The sequence below is a fragment of the Eurosta solidaginis genome, unplaced genomic scaffold (genome assembly GCF_040869045.1).
Source record: "Eurosta solidaginis isolate ZX-2024a unplaced genomic scaffold, ASM4086904v1 ctg00001458.1, whole genome shotgun sequence".
Lineage (NCBI taxonomy): Eukaryota > Metazoa > Arthropoda > Insecta > Diptera > Tephritidae > Eurosta > Eurosta solidaginis.
This window is the reverse complement of record NW_027137137.1, coordinates 139,472-159,999: the sequence shown is the minus strand read 5'-3', so window position 1 is coordinate 159,999 and position 20,528 is coordinate 139,472. Positions and strand designations below refer to the sequence as shown.

The window sequence follows — 20,528 nt, the reverse complement described above, 5'->3', positions numbered from 1 at the left end:
TTTTGTTAATGACATTTTTGAACGTATTGCTGCTGAAGCATCACGTTTAGCTCATTACAATAAACGTTCAACAATTACTAGTCGCGAAATTCAAACTGCCGTACGCCTATTGTTGCCTGGTGAATTGGCTAAGCATGCCGTCAGTGAGGGTACTAAGGCTGTTACCAAATACACAAGCTCCAAGTAATTTGTGCGACTGAGGAAAATATGCATAAAAGTGAAAAATGTTAACAAAAAGGCCCTTTTCAGGGCCACAAAATATAAATTAACAAAGAGATATGAAATTTCTAAGTCGATGAAAATTTTTAATTTTGTTTTGCAATTGAAACATCAATTTCGAAATTCGTCAGCACGCTAGGGCGCAATTGAAATTTTTTTATACTTATACTCAAGTATTATGGCGAAGCAACGCTGTAGAAGCGTTTAGTCAGACGTATTGGGTAAATAATTAATTGAATAAATTTTTGATCTTTTTGTTTGTATATTTTGTAGCCCTGAAAAGGGCTTATTGATAATTCAACATTAATGAATGTTGTGTCCTTGTAAATTATCACAAAAAACGCAGCATATTTATTTTTTAGCTGATGCTTTTTTTGTGGTTGGCTTTTTAGTTGCAGCCTTTTTTGGTTTGGCAGCAGTTGCTTTTGTTGCCTTTGGCTTAGCGCTGGCAGATTTCGACTTGGTTGGTTTGGCTTTAACGGCGCCAGTCTTTTTTGCGTCTTTAGCCTTAGATTTCTCACTTTTCTTTTTTTCGGCGGTTTTCTTAGTGGCAACAGCTTTTTTCACTTTTTTCTCACCACTTGCCTTTTTGACACCACTCGACGATTTTTTCTTTAATGTTGCACTATCTTTTTTGGCTTTTGATTTATCAACCGATTTCACAGATTTTGACTTACCATCACTAGATTTAGTGGCTGCAGCTGATAATTTAAATGAACCAGATGCCCCCTTTCCTTTGGTTTGAATCAATTTTCCACTAGTAACAGCCGATTTCAAATAGCGCTTAATAAATGGTGCCAATTTTTGGGCGTCACATTTATATGTTGCACTAATATATTTCTTAATTGCCAAAAGTGATGAGCCACCACGTTCCTTCAAATTCTTAATGGATGCATCTACCATTTGTTGAGTTGGTGGATGAGTGGGAGCAACCGATGGTTTTTTGGGTTTAGTTGCTTTTTTAGCAGCAACTTTCTTCTCAGCAACAGCAGCAGAAGCAGCTACTGGTGAGCTAACATTTGCAACAGCGATTGTGTCAGACATCTTCACTTAATTATTTTATTTAAACGTTTATTAACACTTGAAAATATATCAATATTAAGCACACAAAGCACAAACTCACTATTTATACTTTTTTATACGAGCGCAAAGAAAACGATACTCTGTTTAAAATTTGAGAAGCGCAGCGAAAAGATGGATGACAAATATTCCCATTTCAGTGCTACGTACCATTTACATTTGATAAACTTTTCATTTTAATAAATTAATTAAAATTCAGATATTAAAGGTATTGCAAATATTCATATAAAATTAGATAGCTGAAATGTGCTAGTTTAATATATGAGTTCATTTAAATTGATGAATTTCATATTTTCGGAGTGTCAGGGATTTTAATCAAAACTTTGTACTGATAAAATCGAATTTTTTCTCAATAAAGTGAATTTTCTTAAAATATATTTGTACTAATCAAAATTTTCATTCAAATATATAAAATATATTATATTAGAAATCAAAAAAACTTATCTTCGTTAAGTTTTAACAACAATATTTTATTTTAAAAAATATTTAAATGTTTCTATTGCAACACTAGAGTAACTCTATGTGGCTTCACTTGAAGGCATCTAAAGTTTGGAATTTTAGTCTGAATTGATTATTGATATTGGATGTCTACAACTTATATGTATGTATATTTAAATGACATTTCATGACATTCAAAAAAAATTCTCATTAAATGCTTATTAATTATCAATATGATTGTAATATACATATTTGAACATAATCGGACATCAGAGTCCATTTTAAGTACTATACTAGGTGGATGAGTATGAATTTGTACTACGTAGATTCCTTTTGAATTTAATATGATGAATGCTTATAAGCTTTAAATCAATAATTGATATGGTAACAAATTATAACTAATATTATTATGCACGTAAATGTATGCGCGCGTATGAAATTTTTCCATTGAGTCTATAGAAATTTTAAATTGTATTCCAAGTATTTATTCAATTAAATGCAATTTAATTAAAAAAAAAAAAATCTATGTACATATATACATAAAATAAAAGAAAAAGTTGGATATGCCAACAACACGCGGTGTTCCCAAGCGGTCCCCCATCTAAGTACTAACCGCGCCCGACGCTGCTTAATTTCGGTGATCGGACGAGAACCGATGTATTCAGCGTGGTATGGTCGTTGGCAAATTTTGTTTGCCTAAATCGGTATAAGCATGGCTACTTTAATGTGTATACTTGCAGTTGTGAATTTGTCCTTTTTTTTTAAATGATATAAGTCGACTTAAGTAAATTTTGTTATATACTTTATAGTTTAGTGTATTCAGATACTTTTGCTACTTAAATCCGATTTTTTACAAAAATGAACTTATGCCCTTTTTGTAAAATAAGCCTGCTATTATACACATATTTATATCGCTTGGCTTGTGTCGGGGTATATTCATTTGCATGAGTTTTCATTATGCATACATACGTATGCTACTTAGTGTAAACGAACATTCATACATACATACTACATATGCATGTACATCTTAATAACATATCTTTCTTTTATGTATTGTATTAGAGAAATTTTGAAATCTTTGTTAAAAAATATTGTGGTCCTGAAAAGGACCGTTTGTTTGAATGGGTATTTATTTTGTTTTAATATGTCCGTAAAAATGAATTTAACCGCCGAAACCATACAATGTACGACCTTGTCTCTTCAATGCATATACAACATCCATAGCCGTAACTGTTTTCCTTTTAGCATGTTCAGTATATGTGACTGCATCACGGATAACATTTTCTAAAAATACTTTTAGAACACCACGAGTTTCTTCATATATTAAACCAGATATACGTTTTACGCCACCACGACGTGCCACCTTGGATGTTATCACGTAAAACTTTGCGATGACGTTTGGCGCCACCTTTACCACGACCAGTCATTTTTTCTATTTAGCACTTTTTTTAGCTTTCACAAGAACACTTCACTTGATCACTTCACTTCACAACTAATAGCTGGTTTACCGAAAGTAGCTGCTATTTATACAAAAATCCACAACATTGAGTGAGCTACCATTATGTGCCATAAATATTTCTATCTCATTTTAACTCGCACAATATTGCAACCCTAAAAAAATGAACATATGAAACGTTTTTATGTATTTTATTATATGTATTTTCACACATGTCAGCACTAGGTTTATTAAGTGAAGTGTTCAGTGATCAGTGTTTATTTTAAATTGTGAAAAATAAAAGTGAGAAATGGCTCGTACAAAGCAAACAGCCCGTAAATCGACTGGTGGTAAAGCGCCACGTAAACAGTTGGCCACTAAAGCTGCTCGCAAAAGTGCGCCGGCAACTGGTGGAGTGAAGAAACCGCATCGTTATCGTCCCGGTACAGTCGCTTTGCGTGAAATTCGTCGTTATCAGAAGAGTACCGAACTGTTGATTCGTAAATTGCCATTCCAACGTTTGGTACGTGAAATTGCTCAAGATTTTAAAACTGATTTACGTTTCCAGAGTTCAGCTGTGATGGCATTACAAGAAGCAAGTGAAGCATATTTAGTTGGTTTGTTCGAGGATACAAATTTGTGTGCCATTCATGCAAAACGTGTCACAATTATGCCAAAAGATATTCAATTGGCTAGACGTATACGTGGTGAACGTGCTTAATTCCATATTTTAATTAAAATAAACATTATAAACGGTCCTTTTCAGGACCACAAATTTTTTAAACAACAAAGATCAAAAATAACTGAAGCAACTATCAATTTTTATAATAATAAAATGAAAATTCGTATTCTTGCTATCTTTGATAGTAGCAGCTGTAGTTTTACCCTTAATATGGTGTGTATACCTACTCACGAGTATATACACATTTATTTGCTAAACACATATGTATGTATGTATGCACGGTTGTACCTTTGGTACGTATGAATACAAGCCACAACTTTTTGCGCCTTTGTCGAGATGCTCATGCAAACATACGTACATATATACATACAATATGTAGTATGCGCGCATACTGTACTTTTTTAATGTTGCTCAGTTTTTTTTTCTGGAAAATGATATGTCAACTTTTTTATGAACATTTTCAAACACTATTTTATTAATTGAAGTAGTTGTTAACGCAGATTTCGTTAAAAAAAAAAAATTTCTAAAAGTTTACTTATGCTCTTTTAAATTTTTCTTTCAAAAAATTGTTTTAAAATAGATAAATACATATATATGACAATATAATTAATCTCTTTGTATATATATTTTGTCGTCCTGAAAAGGACGGTTTTAAATATGGCGTCGTAAGAATATAAATCGACGATTACATCACTTATGCTTTCTTTTCGGTCTTCTTTGGCAAAAGTACAGCTTGAATATTTGGTAAAACACCACCTTGAGCTATGGTAACTCCAGACAATAGTTTATTCAATTCTTCATCGTTACGAATAGCCAATTGTAAATGACGTGGAATAATTCTAGTTTTTTTATTATCACGTGCAGCATTACCAGCCAATTCAAGAACTTCAGCTGCCAAATATTCCATAACAGCAGCTAAATATACTGGAGCACCGGCACCAACACGTTCAGCATAATTGCCTTTACGTAACAAACGATGAATACGACCGACAGGAAATTGAAGGCCAGCACGGTTTGAACGTGACTTTGCCTTTCCCTTTACTTTACCACCTTTACCACGACCAGACATTGTTGTTATATATTTCACTTAATACACTTTTTCACAAATACACATACTAGCTGAATAGCTTGGACACTTTATTCCCTAAACACAAATTGTGCTGCGCTTATATACTTTTTCGTTTGTACATTGAGCTACCCCAATCGCATGTTATCAAATTATTGCCGGCAATTTTTAACGAATCGTTACGAATAGCTTGAATGGTTTGTCGCAAAAAATATACTTAAAGGTGTGCATTTTAACACTTCGAAAATATTAAAAAGTGTTAGTGATAGTGAAGTGATTTTGTGAAAATTAAATATGCCTCCTAAAACTAGTGGTAAAGCAGCTAAGAAGGCCGGAAAGGCTCAGAAGAATATTACTAAAAACGACAAGAAGAAGAAGCGTAAGAGGAAGGAAAGTTATGCCATCTACATTTATAAAGTGTTGAAACAAGTGCATCCTGATACTGGTATATCGTCGAAAGCCATGAGTATCATGAACAGTTTTGTTAATGACATTTTTGAACGTATTGCTGCTGAAGCATCACGTTTAGCTCATTACAATAAACGTTCAACAATTACTAGTCGCGAAATTCAAACTGCCGTACGCCTATTGTTGCCTGGTGAATTGGCTAAGCATGCCGTCAGTGAGGGTACTAAGGCTGTTACCAAATACACAAGCTCCAAGTAATTTGTGCGACTGAGGAAAATATGCATAAAAGTGAAAAATGTTAACAAAAAGGCCCTTTTCAGGGCCACAAAATATAAATTAACAAAGAGATATGAAATTTCTAAGTCGATGAAAATTTTTAATTTTGTTTTGCAATTGAAACATTTCGAAATTGGTCAGCACGCTAGGGCGCAATTGAAATTTTTTTATACTTATACTCAAGTATTATGGCGAAGCAACGCTGTAGAAGCGTTTAGTCAGACGTATTGGGTAAATAATTAATTGAATAAATTTTTGATCTTTTTGTTTGTATATTTTGTAGCCCTGAAAAGGGCTTATTGATAATTCAACATTAATGAATGTTGTGTCCTTGTAAATTATCACAAAAAACGCAGCATATTTATTTTTTAGCTGATGCCTTTTTTGTGGCTGGCTTTTTAGTTGCAGCCTTTTTTGGTTTGGCAGCAGTTGCTTTTGTTGCCTTTGGCTTAGCGCTGGCAGATTTCGACTTGGTTGGTTTGGCTTTAACGGCGCCAGTCTTTTTTGCGTCTTTAGCCTTAGATTTCTCACTTTTCTTTTTTTCGGCGGTTTTCTTAGTGGCAACAGCTTTTTTCACTTTTTTCTCACCACTTGCCTTTTTGACACCACTCGACGATTTTTTCTTTAATGTTGCACTATCTTTTTTGGCTTTTGATTTATCAACCGATTTCACAGATTTTGACTTACCATCACTAGATTTAGTGGCTGCAGCTGATAATTTAAATGAACCAGATGCCCCCTTTCCTTTGGTTTGAATCAATTTTCCACTAGTAACAGCCGATTTCAAATAGCGCTTAATAAATGGTGCCAATTTTTGGGCGTCACATTTATATGTTGCACTAATATATTTCTTAATTGCCAAAAGTGATGAGCCACCACGTTCCTTCAAATTCTTAATGGATGCATCTACCATTTGTTGAGTTGGTGGATGAGTGGGAGCAACCGATGGTTTTTTGGGTTTAGTTGCTTTTTTAGCAGCAACTTTCTTCTCAGCAACAGCAGCAGAAGCAGCTACTGGTGAGCTAACATTTGCAACAGCGATTGTGTCAGACATCTTCACTTAATTATTTTATTTAAACGTTTATTAACACTTGAAAATATATCAATATTAAGCACACAAAGCACAAACTCACTATTTATACTTTTTTATACGAGCGCAAAGAAAACGATACTCTGTTTAAAATTTGAGAAGCGCAGCGAAAAGATGGATGACAAATATTCCCATTTCAGTGCTACGTACCATTTACATTTGATAAACTTTTCATTTTAATAAATTAATTAAAATTCAGATATTAAAGGTATTGCAAATATTCATATAAAATTAGATAGCTGAAATGTGCTAGTTTAATATATGAGTTCATTTAAATTGATGAATTTCATATTTTCGGAGTGTCAGGGATTTTAATCAAAACTTTGTACTGATAAAATCGAATTTTTTCTCAATAAAGTGAATTTTCTTAAAATATATTTGTACTAATCAAAATTTTCATTCAAATATATAAAATATATTATATTAGAAATCAAAAAAACTTATCTTCGTTAAGTTTTAACAACAATATTTTATTTTAAAAAATATTTAAATGTTTCTATTGCAACACTAGAGTAACTCTATGTGGCTTCACTTGAAGGCATCTAAAGTTTGGAATTTTAGTCTGAATTGATTATTGATATTGGATGTCTACAACTTATATGTATGTATATTTAAATGACATTTCATGACATTCAAAAAAAATTCTCATTAAATGCTTATTAATTATCAATATGATTGTAATATACATATTTGAACATAATCGGACATCAGAGTCCATTTTAAGTACTATACTAGGTGGATGAGTATGAATTTGTACTACGTAGATTCCTTTTGAATTTAATATGATGAATGCTTATAAGCTTTAAATCAATAATTGATATGGTAACAAATTATAACTAATATTATTATGCACGTAAATGTATGCGCGCGTATGAAATTTTTCCATTGAGTCTATAGAAATTTTAAATTGTATTCCAAGTATTTATTCAATTAAATGCAATTTAATTAAAAAAAAAAAAATCTATGTACATATATACATAAAATAAAAGAAAAAGTTGGATATGCCAACAACACGCGGTGTTCCCAAGCGGTCCCCCATCTAAGTACTAACCGCGCCCGACGCTGCTTAATTTCGGTGATCGGACGAGAACCGATGTATTCAGCGTGGTATGGTCGTTGGCAAATTTTGTTTGCCTAAATCGGTATAAGCATGGCTACTTTAATGTGTATACTTGCAGTTGTGAATTTGTCCTTTTTTTTTAAATGATATAAGTCGACTTAAGTAAATTTTGTTATATACTTTATAGTTTAGTGTATTCAGATACTTTTGCTACTTAAATCCGATTTTTTACAAAAATGAACTTATGCCCTTTTTGTAAAATAAGCCTGCTATTATACACATATTTATATCGCTTGGCTTGTGTCGGGGTATATTCATTTGCATGAGTTTTCATTATGCATACATACGTATGCTACTTAGTGTAAACGAACATTCATACATACATACTACATATGCATGTACATCTTAATAACATATCTTTCTTTTATGTATTGTATTAGAGAAATTTTGAAATCTTTGTTAAAAAATATTGTGGTCCTGAAAAGGACCGTTTGTTTGAATGGGTATTTATTTTGTTTTAATATGTCCGTAAAAATGAATTTAACCGCCGAAACCATACAATGTACGACCTTGCCTCTTCAATGCATATACAACATCCATAGCCGTAACTGTTTTCCTTTTAGCATGTTCAGTATATGTGACTGCATCACGGATAACATTTTCTAAAAATACTTTTAGAACACCACGAGTTTCTTCATATATTAAACCAGATATACGTTTTACGCCACCACGACGTGCTAAACGTCGAATAGCTGGCTTTGTGATACCTTGGATGTTATCACGTAAAACTTTGCGATGACGTTTGGCGCCACCTTTACCTAATCCTTTTCCACCTTTGCCACGACCAGTCATTTTTTCTATTTAGCACTTTTTTTAGCTTTCACAAGAACACTTCACTTGATCACTTCACTTCACAACTAATAGCTGGTTTACCGAAAGTAGCTGCTATTTATACAAAAATCCACAACATTGAGTGAGCTACCATTATGTGCCATAAATATTTCTATCTCATTTTAACTCGCACAATATTGCAACCCTAAAAAAATGAACATATGAAACGTTTTTATGTATTTTATTATATGTATTTTCACACATGTCAGCACTAGGTTTATTAAGTGAAGTGTTCAGTGATCAGTGTTTATTTTAAATTGTGAAAAATAAAAGTGAGAAATGGCTCGTACAAAGCAAACAGCCCGTAAATTGACTGGTGGTAAAGCGCCACGTAAACAGTTGGCCACTAAAGCTGCTCGCAAAAGTGCGCCGGCAACTGGTGGAGTGAAGAAACCGCATCGTTATCGTCCCGGTACAGTCGCTTTGCGTGAAATTCGTCGTTATCAGAAGAGTACCGAACTGTTGATTCGTAAATTGCCATTCCAACGTTTGGTACGTGAAATTGCTCAAGATTTTAAAACTGATTTACGTTTCCAGAGTTCAGCTGTGATGGCATTACAAGAAGCAAGTGAAGCATATTTAGTTGGTTTGTTCGAGGATACAAATTTGTGTGCCATTCATGCAAAACGTGTCACAATTATGCCAAAAGATATTCAATTGGCTAGACGTATACGTGGTGAACGTGCTTAATTCCATATTTTAATTAAAATAAACATTATAAACGGTCCTTTTCAGGACCACAAATTTTTTAAACAACAAAGATCAAAAATAACTGAAGCAACTATCAATTTTTATAATAATAAAATGAAAATTCGTATTCTTGCTATCTTTGATAGTAGCAGCTGTAGTTTTACCCTTAATATGGTGTGTATACCTACTCATTTGCTAAACACATATGTATGTATGTATGCACGGTTGTACCTTTGGTACGTATGAATACAAGCCACAACTTTTTGCGCCTTTGTCGAGATGCTCATGCAAACATACGTACATATATACATACAATATGTAGTATGCGCGCATACTGTACTTTTTTAATGTTGCTCAGTTTTTTTTTCTAGAAAATGATATAAGTCAACTTTTTTATGAACATTTTCAAACACTATTTTATTAATTGAAGTAGTTGTTAACGCAGATTTCGTTAAAAAAAAAAAATTTCTAAAAGTTTACTTATGCTCTTTTAAATTTTTCTTTCAAAAAATTGTTTTAAAATAGATAAATACATATATATGACAATATAATTAATCTCTTTGTATATATATTTTGTCGTCCTGAAAAGGACGGTTTTAAATATGGCGTCGTAAGAATATAAATCGACGATTACATCACTTATGCTTTCTTTTCGGTCTTCTTTGGCAAAAGTACAGCTTGAATATTTGGTAAAACACCACCTTGAGCTATGGTAACTCCAGACAATAGTTTATTCAATTCTTCATCGTTACGAATAGCCAATTATGACGTGGAATAATTCTAGTTTTTTTATTATCACGTGCAGCATTACCAGCCAATTCAAGAACTTCAGCTGCCAAATATTCCATAACAGCAGCTAAATATACTGGAGCACCGGCACCAACACGTTCAGCATAATTGCCTTTACGTAACAAACGATGAATACGACCGACAGGAAATTGAAGGCCAGCACGGTTTGAACGTGACTTTGCCTTTCCCTTTACTTTACCACCTTTACCACGACCAGACATTGTTGTTATATATTTCACTTAATACACTTTTTCACAAATACACACACTAGCTGAATAGCTTGGACACTTTATTCCCTAAACACAAATTGTGCTGCGCTTATATACTTTTTCGTTTGTACATTGAGCTACCCCAATCGCATGTTATCAAATTATAGCCGGCAATTTTTAACGAATCGTTACGAATAGCTTGAATGGTTTGTCGGAAAAAATATACTTAAAGGTGTGCATTTTAACACTTAGAAAATATTAAAAAGTGTTAGTGATAGTGAAGTGATTTTGTGAAAATTAAATATGCCTCCTAAAACTAGTGGTAAAGCAGCTAAGAAGGCCGGAAAGGCTCAGAAGAATATTACTAAAAACGACAAGAAGAAGAAGCGTAAGAGGAAGGAAAGTTATGCCATCTACATTTATAAAGTGTTGAAACAAGTGCATCCTGATACTGGTATATCGTCGAAAGCCATGAGTATCATGAACAGTTTTGTTAATGACATTTTTGAACGTATTGCTGCTGAAGCATCACGTTTAGCTCATTACAATAAACGTTCAACAATTACTAGTCGCGAAATTCAAACTGCCGTACGCCTATTGTTGCCTGGTGAATTGGCTAAGCATGCCGTCAGTGAGGGTACTAAGGCTGTTACCAAATACACAAGCTCCAAGTAATTTGTGCGACTGAGGAAAATATGCATAAAAGTGAAAAATGTTAACAAAAAGGCCCTTTTCAGGGCCACAAAATATAAATTAACAAAGAGATATGAAATTTCTAAGTCGATGAAAATTTTTAATTTTGTTTTGCAATTGAAACATCAATTTCGAAATTGGTCAGCACGCTAGCTAGGGCGCAATTGAAATTTTTTTATACTTATACTCAAGTATTATGGCGAAGCAAAACTGTAGAAGCGTTTAGTCAGACGTATTGGGTAAATAATTAATTGAATAAATTTTTGATCTTTTTGTTTGTATATTTTGTAGCCCTGAAAAGGGCTTATTGATAATTCAACATTAATGAATGTTGTGTCCTTGTAAATTATCACAAAAAACGCAGCATATTTATTTTTTAGCTGATGCCTTTTTAGTTGCAGCCTTTTTTGGTTTGGCAGCAGTTGCTTTTGTTGCCTTTGGCTTAGCGCTGGCAGATTTCGACTTGGTTGGTTTGGCTTTAACGGCGCCAGTCTTTTTTGCGTCTTTAGCCTTAGATTTCTCACTTTTCTTTTTTTCGGCGGTTTTCTTAGTGGCAACAGCTTTTTTCACTTTTTTCTCACCACTTGCCTTTTTGACACCACTCGACGATTTTTTCTTTAATGTTGCACTATCTTTTTTGGCTTTTGATTTATCAACCGATTTCACAGATTTTGACTTACCATCACTAGATTTAGTGGCTGCAGCTGATAATTTAAATGAACCAGATGCCCCCTTTCCTTTGGTTTGAATCAATTTTCCACTAGTAACAGCCGATTTCAAATAGCGCTTAATAAATGGTGCCAATTTTTGGGCGTCACATTTATATGTTGCACTAATATATTTCTTAATTGCCAAAAGTGATGAGCCACCACGTTCCTTCAAATTCTTAATGGATGCATCTACCATTTGTTGAGTTGGTGGATGAGTGGGAGCAACCGATGGTTTTTTGGGTTTAGTTGCTTTTTTAGCAGCAACTTTCTTCTCAGCAACAGCAGCAGAAGCAGCTACTGGTGAGCTAACATTTGCAACAGCGATTGTGTCAGACATCTTCACTTAATTATTTTATTTAAACGTTTATTAACACTTGAAAATATATCAATATTAAGCACACAAAGCACAAACTCACTATTTATACTTTTTTATACGAGCGCAAAGAAAACGATACTCTGTTTAAAATTTGAGAAGCGCAGCGAAAAGATGGATGACAAATATTCCCATTTCAGTGCTACGTACCATTTACATTTGATAAACTTTTCATTTTAATAAATTAATTAAAATTCAGATATTAAAGGTATTGCAAATATTCATATAAAATTAGATAGCTGAAATGTGCTAGTTTAATATATGAGTTCATTTAAATTGATGAATTTCATATTTTCGGAGTGTCAGGGATTTTAATCAAAACTTTGTACTGATAAAATCGAATTTTTTCTCAATAAAGTGAATTTTCTTAAAATATATTTGTACTAATCAAAATTGTCATTCAAATATATAAAATATATTATATTAGAAATCAAAAAAACTTATCTTCGTTAAGTTTTAACAACAATATTTTATTTTAAAAAATATTTAAATGTTTCTATTGCAACACTAGAGTAACTCTATGTGGTTTCACTTGAAGGCATCTAAAGTTTGGAATTTTAGTCTGAATTGATTATTGATATTGGATGTCTACAACTTATATGTATGTATATTTAAATGACATTTCATGACATTCAAAAAAAATTCTCATTAAATGCTTATTAATTATCAATATGATTGTAATATACATATTTGAACATAATCGGACATCAGAGTCCATTTTAAGTACTATACTAGGTGGATGAGTATGAATTTGTACTACGTAGATTCCTTTTGAATTTAATATGATGAATGCTTATAAGCTTTAAATCAATAATTGATATGGTAACAAATTATAACTAATATTATTATGCACGTAAATGTATGCGCGCGTATGAAATTTTTCCATTGAGTCTATAGAAATTTTAAATTGTATTCCAAGTATTTATTCAATTAAATGCAATTTAATTAAAAAAAAAAAAATCTATGTACATATATACATAAAATAAAAGAAAAAGTTGGATATGCCAACAACACGCGGTGTTCCCAAGCGGTCCCCCATCTAAGTACTAACCGCGCCCGACGCTGCTTAATTTCGGTGATCGGACGAGAACCGATGTATTCAGCGTGGTATGGTCGTTGGCAAATTTTGTTTGCCTAAATCGGTATAAGCATGGCTACTTTAATGTGTATACTTGCAGTTGTGAATTTGTCCTTTTTTTTTAAATGATATAAGTCGACTTAAGTAAATTTTGTTATATACTTTATAGTTTAGTGTATTCAGATACTTTTGCTACTTAAATCCGATTTTTTACAAAAATGAACTTATGCCCTTTTTGTAAAATAAGCCTGCTATTATACACATATTTATATCGCTTGGCTTGTGTCGGGGTATATTCATTTGCATGAGTTTTCATTATGCATACATACGTATGCTACTTAGTGTAAACGAACATTCATACATACATACTACATATGCATGTACATCTTAATAACATATCTTTCTTTTATGTATTGTATTAGAGAAATTTTGAAATCTTTGTTAAAAAATATTGTGGTCCTGAAAAGGACCGTTTGTTTGAATGGGTATTTATTTTGTTTTAATATGTCCGTAAAAATGAATTTAACCGCCGAAACCATACAATGTACGACCTTGCCTTTTCAATGCATATACAACATCCATAGCCGTAACTGTTTTCCTTTTAGCATGTTCAGTATATGTGACTGCATCACGGATAACATTTTCTAAAAATACTTTTAGAACACCACGAGTTTCTTCATATATTAAACCAGATATACGTTTTACGCCACCACGACGTGCTAAACGTCGAATAGCTGGCTTTGTGATACCTTGGATGTTATCACGTAAAACTTTGCGATGACGTTTGGCGCCACCTTTACCTAATCCTTTTCCACCTTTGCCACGACCAGTCATTTTTTCTATTTAGCACTTTTTTTAGCTTTCACAAGAACACTTCACTTGATCACTTCACTTCACAACTAATAGCTGGTTTACCGAAAGTAGCTGCTATTTATACAAAAATCCACAACATTGAGTGAGCTACCATTATGTGCCATAAATATTTCTATCTCATTTTAACTCGCACAATATTGCAACCCTAAAAAAATGAACATATGAAACGTTTTTATGTATTTTATTATATGTATTTTCACACATGTCAGCACTAGGTTTATTAAGTGAAGTGTTCAGTGATCAGTGTTTATTTTAAATTGTGAAAAATAAAAGTGAGAAATGGCTCGTACAAAGCAAACAGCCCGTAAATCGACTGGTGGTAAAGCGCCACGTAAACAGTTGGCCACTAAAGCTGCTCGCAAAAGTGCGCCGGCAACTGGTGGAGTGAAGAAACCGCATCGTTATCGTCCCGGTACAGTCGCTTTGCGTGAAATTCGTCGTTATCAGAAGAGTACCGAACTGTTGATTCGTAAATTGCCATTCCAACGTTTGGTACGTGAAATTGCTCAAGATTTTAAAACTGATTTACGTTTCCAGAGTTCAGCTGTGATGGCATTACAAGAAGCAAGTGAAGCATATTTAGTTGGTTTGTTCGAGGATACAAATTTGTGTGCCATTCATGCAAAACGTGTCACAATTATGCCAAAAGATATTCAATTGGCTAGACGTATACGTGGTGAACGTGCTTAATTCCATATTTTAATAAAAATAAACATTATAAACGGTCCTTTTCAGGACCACAAATTTTTTAAACAACAAAGATCAAAAATAACTGAAGCAACTATCAATTTTTATAATAATAAAATGAAAATTCGTATTCTTGCTATCTTTGATAGTAGCAGCTGTAGTTTTACCCTTAATATGGTGTGTATACCTACTCACGAGTATATACACATTTATTTGCTAAACACATATGTATGTATGTATGCACGGTTGTGTATTTGTACCTTTGGTACGTATGAATACAAGCCACAACTTTTTGCGCCTTTGTCGAGATGCTCATGCAAACATACGTACATATATACATACAATATGTAGTATGCGCGCATACTGTACTTTTTTAATGTTGCTCAGTTTTTTTTTCTGGAAAATGATATAAGTCAACTTTTTTATGAACATTTTCAAACACTATTTTATTAATTGAAGTAGTTGTTAACGCAGATTTCGTTAAAAAAAAAAAAATTTCTAAAAGTTTACTTATGCTCTTTTAAATTTTTCTTTCAAAAAATTTTTTTAAAATAGATAAATACATATATATGACAATATAATTAATCTCTTTGTATATATATTTTGTCGTCCTGAAAAGGACGGTTTTAAATATGGCGTCGTAAGAATATAAATCGACGATTACATCACTTATGCTTTCTTTTCGGTCTTCTTTGGCAAAAGTACAGCTTGAATATTTGGTAAAACACCACCTTGAGCTATGGTAACTCCAGACAATAGTTTATTCAATTCTTCATCGTTACGAATAGCCAATTGTAAATGACGTGGAATAATTCTAGTTTTTTTATTATCACGTGCAGCATTACCAGCCAATTCAAGAACTTCAGCCGCCAAATATTCCATAACAGCAGCTAAATATACTGGAGCACCGGCACCAACACGTTCAGCATAATTGCCTTTACGTAACAAACGATGAATACGACCGACAGGAAATTGAAGGCCAGCACGGTTTGAACGTGACTTTGCCTTTCCCTTTACTTTACCACCTTTACCACGACCAGACATTGTTGTTATATATTTCACTTAATACACTTTTTCACAAATACACACACTAGCTGAATAGCTTGGACACTTTATTCCCTAAACACAAATTGTGCTGCGCTTATATACTTTTTCGTTTGTACATTGAGCTACCCCAATCGCATGTTATCAAATTATAGCCGGCAATTTTTAACGAATCGTTACGAATAGCTTGAATGGTTTGTCGGAAAAAATATACTTAAAGGTGTGCATTTTAACACTTAGAAAATATTAAAAAGTGTTAGTGATAGTGAAGTGATTTTGTGAAAATTAAATATGCCTCCTAAAACTAGTGGTAAAGCAGCTAAGAAGGCCGGAAAGGCTCAGAAGAATATTACTAAAAACGACAAGAAGAAGAAGCGTAAGAGGAAGGAAAGTTATGCCATCTACATTTATAAAGTGTTGAAACAAGTGCATCCTGATACTGGTATATCGTCGAAAGCCATGAGTATCATGAACAGTTTTGTTAATGACATTTTTGAACGTATTGCTGCTGAAGCATCACGTTTAGCTCATTACAATAAACGTTCAACAATTACTAGTCGCGAAATTCAAACTGCCGTACGCCTATTGTTGCCTGGTGAATTGGCTAAGCATGCCGTCAGTGAGGGTACTAAGGCTGTTACCAAATACACAAGCTCCAAGTAATTTGTGCGACTGAGGAAAATATGCATAAAAGTGAAAAATGTTAACAAAAAGGCCCTTTTCAGGGCCACAAAATATAAATTAACAAAGAGATATGAAATTTCTAAGTCGATGAAAATTTTTAATTTTGTTTTGCAATTGAAACATCAATTTCGAAATTGGTCAGCACGCTAGCTAGGGCGCAATTGAAATTTTTTTATACTTATACTCAAGTATTATGGCGAAGCAAAACTGTAGAAGCGTTTAGTCAGACGTATTGGGTAAATAATTAATTGAATAAATTTTTGATCTTTTTGTTTGTATATTTTGTAGCCCTGAAAAGGGCTTATTGATAATTCAACATTAATGAATGTTGTGTCCTTGTAAATTATCACAAAAAACGCAGCATATTTATTTTTTAGCTGATGCCTTTTTTGTGGTTGGCTTTTTAGTTGCAGCCTTTTTTGGTTTGGCAGCAGTTGCTTTTGTTGCCTTTGGCTTAGCGCTGGCAGATTTCGACTTGGTTGGTTTGGCTTTAACGGCGCCAGTCTTTTTTGCGTCTTTAGCCTTAGATTTCTCACTTTTCTTTTTTTCGGCGGTTTTCTTAGTGGCAACAGCTTTTTTCACTTTTTTCTCACCACTCGACGATTTTTTCTTTAATGTTGCACTATCTTTTTTGGCTTTTGATTTATCAACCGATTTCACAGATTTTGACTTACCATCACTAGATTTAGTGGCTGCAGCTGATAATTTAAATGAACCAGATGCCCCCTTTCCTTTGGTTTGAATCAATTTTCCACTAGTAACAGCCGATTTCAAATAGCGCTTAATAAATGGTGCCAATTTTTGGGCGTCACATTTATATGTTGCACTAATATATTTCTTAATTGCCAAAAGTGATGAGCCACCACGTTCCTTCAAATTCTTAATGGATGCATCTACCATTTGTTGAGTTGGTGGATGAGTGGGAGCAACCGATGGTTTTTTGGGTTTAGTTGCTTTTTTAGCAGCAACTTTCTCTCAGCAACAGCAGCAGAAGCAGCTACTGGTGAGCTAACATTTGCAACAGCGATTGTGTCAGACATCTTCACTTAATTATTTTATTTAAACGTTTATTAACACTTGAAAATATATCAATATTAAGCACACAAAGCACAAACTCACTATTTATACTTTTTTATGCGAGCGCAAAGAAAACGATACTCTGTTTAAAATTTGAGAAGCGCAGCGAAAAGATGGATGACAAATATTCCCATTTCAGTGCTACGTACCATTTACATTTGATAAACTTTTCATTTTAATAAATTAATTAAAATTCAGATATTAAAGGTATTGCAAATATTCATATAAAATTAGATAGCTGAAATGTGCTAGTTTAATATATGAGTTCATTTAAATTGATGAATTTCATATTTTCGGAGTGTCAGGGATTTTAATCAAAACTTTGTACTGATAAAATCGAATTTTTTCTCAATAAAGTGAATTTTCTTAAAATATATTTGTACTAATCAAAATTTTCATTCAAATATATAAAATATATTATATTAGAAATCAAAAAAACTTATCTTCGTTAAGTTTTAACAACAATATTTTATTTTAAAAAATATTTAAATGTTTCTATTGCAACACTAGAGTAACTCTATGTGGTTTCACTTGAAGGCATCTAAAGTTTGGAATTTTAGTCTGAATTGATTATTGATATTGGATGTCTACAACTTATATGTATGTATATTTAAATGACATTTCATGACATTCAAAAAAAATTCTCATTAAATGCTTATTAATTATCAATATGATTGTAATATACATATTTGAACATAATCGGACATCAGAGTCCATTTTAAGTACTATACTAGGTGGATGAGTATGAATTTGTACTACGTAGATTCCTTTTGAATTTAATATGATGAATGCTTATAAGCTTTAAATCAATAATTGATATGGTAACAAATTATAACTAATATTATTATGCACGTAAATGTATGCGCGCGTATGAAATTTTTCCATTGAGTCTATAGAAATTTTAAATTGTATTCCAAGTATTTATTCAATTAAATGCAATTTAATTAAAAAAAAAAAAATCTATGTACATATATACATAAAATAAAAGAAAAAGTTGGATATGCCAACAACACGCGGTGTTCCCAAGCGGTCCCCCATCTAAGTACTAACCGCGCCCGACGCTGCTTAATTTCGGTGATCGGACGAGAACCGATGTATTCAGCGTGGTATGGTCGTTGGCAAATTTTGTTTGCCTAAATCGGTATAAGCATGGCTACTTTAATGTGTATACTTGCAGTTGTGAATTTGTCCTTTTTTTTTAAATGATATAAGTCGACTTAAGTAAATTTTGTTATATACTTTATAGTTTAGTGTATTCAGATACTTTTGCTACTTAAATCCGATTTTTTACAAAAATGAACTTATGCCCTTTTTGTAAAATAAGCCTGCTATTATACACATATTTATATCGCTTGGCTTGTGTCGGGGTATATTCATTTGCATGAGTTTTCATTATGCATACATACGTATGCTACTTAGTGTAAACGAACATTCATACATACATACTACATATGCATGTACATCTTAATAACATATCTTTCTTTTATGTATTGTATTAGAGAAATTTTGAAATCTTTGTTAAAAAATATTGTGGTCCTGAAAAGGACCGTTTGTTTGAATGGGTATTTATTTTGTTTTAATATGTCCGTAAAAATGAATTTAACCGCCGAAACCATACAATGTACGACCTTGCCTTTTCAATGCATATACAACATCCATAGCCGTAACTGTTTTCCTTTTAGCATGTTCAGTATATGTGACTGCATCACGGATAACATTTTCTAAAAATACTTTTAGAACACCACGAGTTTCTTCATATATTAAACCAGATATACGTTTTACGCCACCACGACGTGCTAAACGTCGAATAGCTGGCTTTGTGATACCTTGGATGTTATCACGTAAAACTTTGCGATGACGTTTGGCGCCACCTTTACCTAATCCTTTTCCACCTTTGCCACGACCAGTCATTTTTTCTATTTAGCACTTTTTTTAGCTTTCACAAGAACACTTCACTTGATCACTTCACTTCACAACTAATAGCTGGTTTACCGAAAGTAGCTGCTATTTATACAAAAATCCACAACATTGAGTGAGCTACCATTATGTGCCATAAATATTTCTATCTCATTTTAACTCGCACAATATTGCAACCCTAAAAAAATGAACATATGAAACGTTTTTATGTATTTTATTATATGTATTTTCACACATGTCAGCACTAGGTTTATTAAGTGAAGTGTTCAGTGATCAGTGTTTATTTTAAATTGTGAAAAATAAAAGTGAGAAATGGCTCGTACAAAGCAAACAGCCCGTAAATCGACTGGTGGTAAAGCGCCACGTAAACAGTTGGCCACTAAAGCTGCTCGCAAAAGTGCGCCGGCAACTGGTGGAGTGAAGAAACCGCATCGTTATCGTCCCGGTACAGTCGCTTTGCGTGAAATTCGTCGTTATCAGAAGAGTACCGAACTGTTGATTCGTAAATTGCCATTCCAACGTTTGGTACGTGAAATTGCTCAAGATTTTAAAACTGATTTACGTTTCCAGAGTTCAGCTGTGATGGCATTACAAGAAGCAAGTGAAGCATATTTAGTTGGTTTGTTCGAGGATACAAATTTGTGTGCCATTCATGCAAAACGTGTCACAATTATGCCAAAAGATATTCAATTGGCTAGACGTATACGTGGTGAACGTGCTTAATTCCATATTTTAATAAAAATAAACATTATAAACGGTCCTTTTCAGGACCACAAATTTTTTAAACAACAAAGATCAAAAATAACTGAAGCAACTATCAATTTTTATAATAATAAAATGAAAATTCGTATTCTTGCTATCTTTGATAGTAGCAGCTGTAGTTTTACCCTTAATATGGTGTGTATACCTACTCACGAGTATATACACATTTATTTGCTAAACACATATGTATGTATGTATGCACGGTTGTGTATTTGTACCTTTGGTACGTATGAATACAAGCCACAACTTTTTGCGCCTTTGTCGAGATGCTCATGCAAACATACGTACATATATACA

At 33.0% G+C, this 20,528-nt stretch overlaps 4 non-coding genes and 2 pseudogenes across 4 annotated transcripts; 2 read left to right on the top strand and 4 right to left on the bottom strand.

Moving 5' to 3' along the window:
- Positions 1-2,301: 2,301 nt before the first annotated feature.
- LOC137236220 (5S ribosomal RNA) lies at positions 2,302-2,420 on the bottom strand. The gene has a single exon (XR_010948316.1). It is a non-coding gene; the product is annotated as a 5S ribosomal RNA (ribosomal RNA).
- Positions 2,421-3,482: 1,062 nt separating this feature from the next.
- Positions 3,483-9,335, top strand: LOC137236193 (uncharacterized; annotated as a pseudogene).
- On the bottom strand, positions 7,697-7,815 carry LOC137236219 (5S ribosomal RNA). The gene has a single exon (XR_010948315.1). It is a non-coding gene; the product is annotated as a 5S ribosomal RNA (ribosomal RNA).
- Positions 9,336-13,111: 3,776 nt separating the features above from the next.
- Positions 13,112-13,230, bottom strand: LOC137236218 (5S ribosomal RNA). The gene has a single exon (XR_010948314.1). It is a non-coding gene; the product is annotated as a 5S ribosomal RNA (ribosomal RNA).
- A 1,109-nt stretch (positions 13,231-14,339) lies between these two features.
- LOC137236192 (uncharacterized) lies at positions 14,340-20,192 on the top strand (annotated as a pseudogene).
- On the bottom strand, positions 18,554-18,672 carry LOC137236216 (5S ribosomal RNA). Its single transcript, XR_010948312.1, has one exon. It is a non-coding gene; the product is annotated as a 5S ribosomal RNA (ribosomal RNA).
- Positions 20,193-20,528: the final 336 nt, after the last annotated feature.